Source organism: Rana temporaria, chromosome 8, assembly GCF_905171775.1.
Source record: "Rana temporaria chromosome 8, aRanTem1.1, whole genome shotgun sequence".
Lineage (NCBI taxonomy): Eukaryota > Metazoa > Chordata > Amphibia > Anura > Ranidae > Rana > Rana temporaria.
The window spans coordinates 63,772,964-63,779,176 of NC_053496.1; positions in this window are offsets into that span (position 1 = coordinate 63,772,964).

Below are 6,213 nucleotides of genomic sequence, written 5' to 3' on the forward strand. Positions count from 1 at the left end.
ATCATCTGAAAATCAATATTACTTATTTCATCTGCATCTGATTGGATAATTGAAATAAATAGGTAAACAATTTACTGCGTGAAGATTTATAACCTCTTTAGGACATCAATCTCATGGGCTTGGATAAAGGAGGAGAGGATTTGAACTTCACAACGTGTGTGTTTTTTTATTTATTTTTCTTGGGTTGGTAGTTCAATTTGAATACCCAATTCCAATCTATTCCACCGGAAATAATAATAATAATAATAATAATAATAATAATAATAATAATAATAAAATAAAAAATACTAATAATAATAAAAAAGAGATTTTGACTAGCACATAATTGGATAACTGACGTGAGCAGCATAAAAAGCACACCAACCCTATACATTATACACAGCAATTAACCCCTATATACTGGACGAAAATGTTTATATATGTATATATAAAAAAAAAATTTTTTGTTTTTGCAGATAATTTTATTAGCTCGGATTATTATATTCAAATACTCAGACTGTTTGCTTTGTTGATCTAAAATTTGAGGCTTTTGAGAATTATAAGTTAACGAATAAGATAACGAATTTGAAAAATAATAATAATTTTAAAGGATAATGGCAATTCTAGTAAATGATAACATAAAAAAAAAAAAATCATAATCATCTGCTTGACTTTCCTACCCAATGCTCATACTGTTTACAAATATACATTTTTTTCCTTATCTAATGGGATATTGTGCCCCGCCTGCTCTGTGCCTGGGGCCGCTGCCTCTACTACATCAAGCTAACCATACTCTGCCCAATCTGATTGTCGGTACTATTATGTCCGTTTATGAAGCAGTGAAGAGCGGTGATCCCAAGGATCACCAGTGATCACAGCCCATAAACAGTTTATGAAACAGTGATAATCCGGGGGAGAAGTGTTTGAACTTGTTCTCCTGCAGATTATCTCTACACACAGTGAAGTCTCATAGACTGACACAGAAACGGCCAGTTTATGAAGCTGTGATCTGAGCTCTTCACTGGTGATCTGAGTCAGAATTCACACTCCCTGATTCACCAGCTCAGAGGTGGTGAAGCGGGGAGTGAAGAGGGAATCCCAGGGGTTCTGAGGAGGAAAGAGGAAGATTTTTAACTTCCTTCAGCCCTGGTTCACACTGGGGTGTCCGTTTATGAAGCAGTGAAGAGCGGTGATCCCAGGGATCACCAGTGATCACAGCCCATAAACAGTTTATGAAACAGTGATAATCGGAGGGAGAAGTGTTTGAACTTGTTCTCCCGCAGATTATCTCTACACACAGTGAAGTCTCATAGACTGACACAGAAACGGCCAGTTTATGAAGCTGTGATCTGAGCTCTTCACTGGTGATCTGAGTCAGAATTCACACTCCCTGATTCACCAGCTCAGAGCTGGTGAAGCGGGGAGTGAAGAGGGAATCCCAGGGGTTCTGAGGAGGAAGGAGGAAGATTTTTAACTTCCTTCAGCCCTGGTTCACACTGGGTACAATTTGGAACGATTTGAGATGCGATTTGACATGTCAAATCGCATCTCAAATCCGCGGCAATTGTCGGCAATGGCACTGTCCTAATCAGTGCGACGCCGCATCTGCGATTTCAAAAAGTAGTTCCTGTACTACTTTCTGCGATTTCGGGCCGCGATTTACATTAAATTGTGGCCGAAATCGCGGCAAAATCGCGGCTGCGAAATCGCGGCTGCGAAATTGCGGTAAAATCGCGCATTTTACCGCGATTTTGAATTCGCAGCAGTGTGAACCTAGGCTAAACCTGTGTGAAGTTGGCACCCCATGTTTGTAAAATCTGAATAAAAATATTCCATTCGTTTGTGCTGGTTTGTGCCGCTAAAACGAGCATTTGTGCCGGTTTGGTTTCTGAGATATTAAACATTCAATTTAATGCAAGCCCCGCCCACTTTGCACCCCATGTTGCTGAATTTTTAAAAAAACGGCGCCATTCGTTTGTGCCGCGTTTGTGCTGGTTTGTGCCGCAAAAAGAAACGTTTGTGCCGCTTTGGTTCCGGGGATATTGAGCGTTATATTTTCTGTAACCCCGCCCACTTTGCACCCCATGTTGCTGAATTAAAAAAAAAACTGCGCCATTCGTTTGTGCCGCGTTTGTGCTGGTTTGTGCCGCAAAAAGAAACGTTTGTGCCGCTTTGGTTCCGGAGATATTGAGCGGCACAAACGTTTCTTTTTGCGGCACAAACCATCACAAACGCGGCACAAACGAATGGCGCCGTTTTTTTTAAAAATTCAGCAACATGGGGTGCAAAGTGGGCGGGGTTACAGAAAATATAACGCTCAATATCTCCGGAACAAAAACGGCACAAACGTTTCTTTTTGCGGCACAAACCAGCACAAACGCGGCACAAATGAATGGCGCAGTTTTTTTTTTAATTCAGCAACATGAGGTGCAAAGTGGGCGGGGCTTGCATTAAATTGAATGTTTAATATCTCAGAAACCAAACCTGCACAAATGCTCGTTTTAGCGGCACAAACGCGGCACAAACTAATGGTATATTTTTATTCAGATTTTACAAACATGGGGTGCCAACTTCACACAGGTCTTCCTTCAACCTCGTTCAGACCCCCCAACACTGTAACCATGTCCCCCTGTAATTTTTATGTGTATACATATATATACATAAATATATATAATGTATACATGTACATATATATAATGTGTGTGTATACCTGTATACATGTATATACAATGTGTGTGTGTGTATACATATATATATTATGCAGGGGGACTTGTTATTTTAATTACATTAACCACGCCGTCTGTCAGTGTACCTAGCGGTGATAATTTATCACTGCTCAATAAACAGACATCTCCGTATTTCCGTGAATTTCTGGTCCGTTCTCCAGTGTTTGAAGCGTTGGAAGATCACTTCACTCCTCCAAGGGTGAAGCTATCTTCTCCGCTTCATAAACAGGCACCAGAGGAGAAAAATCTTCACCGTGAATGCCGGAGAAAGAAGCAGTGAATAGATTTCACTGCTTCATAAACGTACACCTGGGTACGATTTGGAACGATTTGAGATGCAATTTGACATGTCAAATCGCATCTCAAATCTGCGGCAATTGTCGGCAATGGCACTGTCCTAATCAGTGCGACGCCGCATCTGCGATTTCAAAAAGTAGTTCCTGTACTACTTTTTGCGATTTCGGGCCGCGATTTACATTAAATTGCGGCCGAAAATCGCGGCGAAATCGCGGCCGCGAAATCGCGATTTTGAATTCGCAGCAGTGTGAACCTAGGCTAAACCTGTGTGAAGTTGTCACCCCATGTTTGTAAAATCTGAATAAAAATATTCCATTCGTTTGTGCTGGTTTGTGCCGCTAAAACGAGCATTTGTGCCGGTTTGGTTTCTGAGATATTAAACATTCAATTTAATGCAAGCCCCGCCCACTTTGCACCCCATGTTGCTGAATTTTTAAAAAAACGGCGCCATTCGTTTGTGCCGCGTTTGTGCTGGTTTGTGCCGCAAAAAGAAACGTTTGTGCCGCTTTGGTTCCGGAGATATTGAGCGTTATATTTTCTGTAACCCCGCCCACTTTGCACCCCATGTTGCTGAATTAAAAAAAAACTGCGCCATTCGTTTGTGCCGCGTTTGTGCTGGTTTGTGCCGCAAAAAGAAACGTTTGTGCCGCTTTGGTTCCGGAGATATTGAGCGGCACAAACGTTTCTTTTTGCGGCACAAACCATCACAAACGCGGCACAAACGAATGGCGCCGTTTTTTTAAAAATTCAGCAACATGGGGTGCAAAGTGGGCGGGGTTACAGAAAATATAACGCTCAATATCTCCGGAACCAAAACGGCACAAACGTTTCTTTTTGTGGCACAAACCAGCACAAACGCGGCACAAACAAATGGCGCAGTTTTTTTTTAAATTCAGCAACATGGGGTGCAAAGTGGGCGGGGCTTGCATTAAATTGAATGTTTAATATCTCAGAAACCAAACCTGCACAAACGCTCGTTTTAGCGGCACAAACCAGCACAAACGCGGCACAAACGAATGGTATATTTTTATTCAGATTTTACAAACATGGGGTGCCAACTTCACACAGGTCTTCCTTCAACCTCGTTCAGACCCCCCAACACTGTAACCATGTCCCCCTGTAATTTTTATGTGTATACATATATATACATAAATATATATAATGTATACATGTACATATATATAATGTGTGTGTATATACATGTATATACAATGTGTGTGTGTGTATACATATATATATATTATGTAGGGGAACTCGTTATTTTAATTACATTAACCACGTGTCTTTCATTGAACTGAGCGGTGATAATTTATCACTGCTCAATAAACTGACATCTCCGTATTTCTGTGAATTTCTGGTCCGTTCTCCAGTGTTTGAAGCGTTGGAAGATCACTTCACTCCTCCAAGGGTGAAGCTATCTTCTCCGCTTCATAAACAGGCACCAGAGGAAAGAAATCTTCACCGTGAATGCCGGAGAAAGAAGCAGTGAATAGATTTCACTGCTTCATAAACGGACACCAATGTCTTTTAGAACTATTTGAGGACACATCTATAAAATATTTAAAATGTTTATCCAATCAGGCAGGCAGGCCCTACCACCATATAGTTGACGGTACAGGTAAAAGGTGTTTGCACAATCAAATTGGACCAATATGGTCACCATTCTTTCCACCTCAGAATTCAGAGAAATACATTTTTATCCTATCATATTATGTTAATATCAGCACCATCTACACAGCATACTGTCCAAACACTTTCCTCCAGTTTTCTTTACATGATCTCCTCTAGGACAGAATGGATTATAATCAGACGTGGATAAAATATAAAACTCGTTAAATAGTTGTGTATAGTTAAAATTAACAAAACAAAAATAAAAACGTCAAAAGATGTTAATATATCATATACATATGCCACCCAGAGCCACAATGAACCCATGGAGAAATGCTGATCACTTGCTCTGCTAACTCCTCTGTATGTGTATGATCGATCGCTCCGATGTGTCTGTACATACATCGGTATGATAATCATTGGATATATGTGCAGAGACGATCAGACCTCCTTCTCCAAGTCACACCTTATGTGATGACATTTCTGATAACTAATCAGTACATTTGTCTGATATTATCAGCTTTTTCCCCACATACAGTGCCAGGCAGGGTTGTTCTTTCCCAACCCACATGAGTGAATTGCCAAGGAAAGCAAGTGATAATGATAATTAGTGTTTATCAGATCGTAGTTCTGAATTGTTTAAGATCATTATTGTATTACATTACATTTCCTCCCCTTGGCTATTATTACATCTTCACATAGGTGGGCCTGCCTAGCGCCTCCAATCCGAGCGCCCACATTCATTATACGAGTGCCCACATTTATTATCGAACGCCTGCAGCGCCCACATTCATTGTCAGAACGCCTGCAGCGCCCACATTCATTGTCAGACCGCCTGCAGCGCCCACATTCATTGTCAGAACGCCTGCAGCGCCCACATTCATTGTCAGAACGCCTGCAGCGCCCACATTCATTGTCAGAACGCCTGCAGCGCCCACATTCATTGCCAGAACGCCTGCAGCGCCCACATTCATTGTCAGAACGCCTGCAGCGCCCACATTCATTGTCAGACCGCCTGCAGCGCCCACATTCATTGTCAGAACGCCTGCAGCGCCCACATTCATTGTCAGAACGCCTGCAGCGCCCACATTCATTGTAAGCGCCCACATTCATTTTCCGGGCGCCTACAGCGCCCACATTCATTAACAGAGCGACTGCAGCGCCCACATTCATTATCAGAGCGCATGCAGCGCCCCTATTCATTATCAGAGCAACTGCAGCGCCCACATTCATTTTCCGGGGCCCACAGCGCCCACATTAATTATCAGAGCGACTACTGGCATCTATTTAACGCCCACTTCAGTATTCTAAGCGCCTACTTAGCGCCCGTATTTATGCTCTTTAGCTCTGAAGTGTGAATATGTTTTGTATGTTCTCACCAGCGCCTGCTTCACAGCTACACTGCTATGTGTGTGGCTTAATCTGGCCATATATTATACAATCTGATTGTACAACCCATACAATCGGTATTGATTCTTATACTACATAGTTACATCTAAAGAACATTGTACAATCAGGTTGTATATTGTATGGTCAGCCAAGTTGAGTTGATTCAATGATTTTTCTTCCTTTCCCAAAATGACTGTCACATAAGAAATCCCCC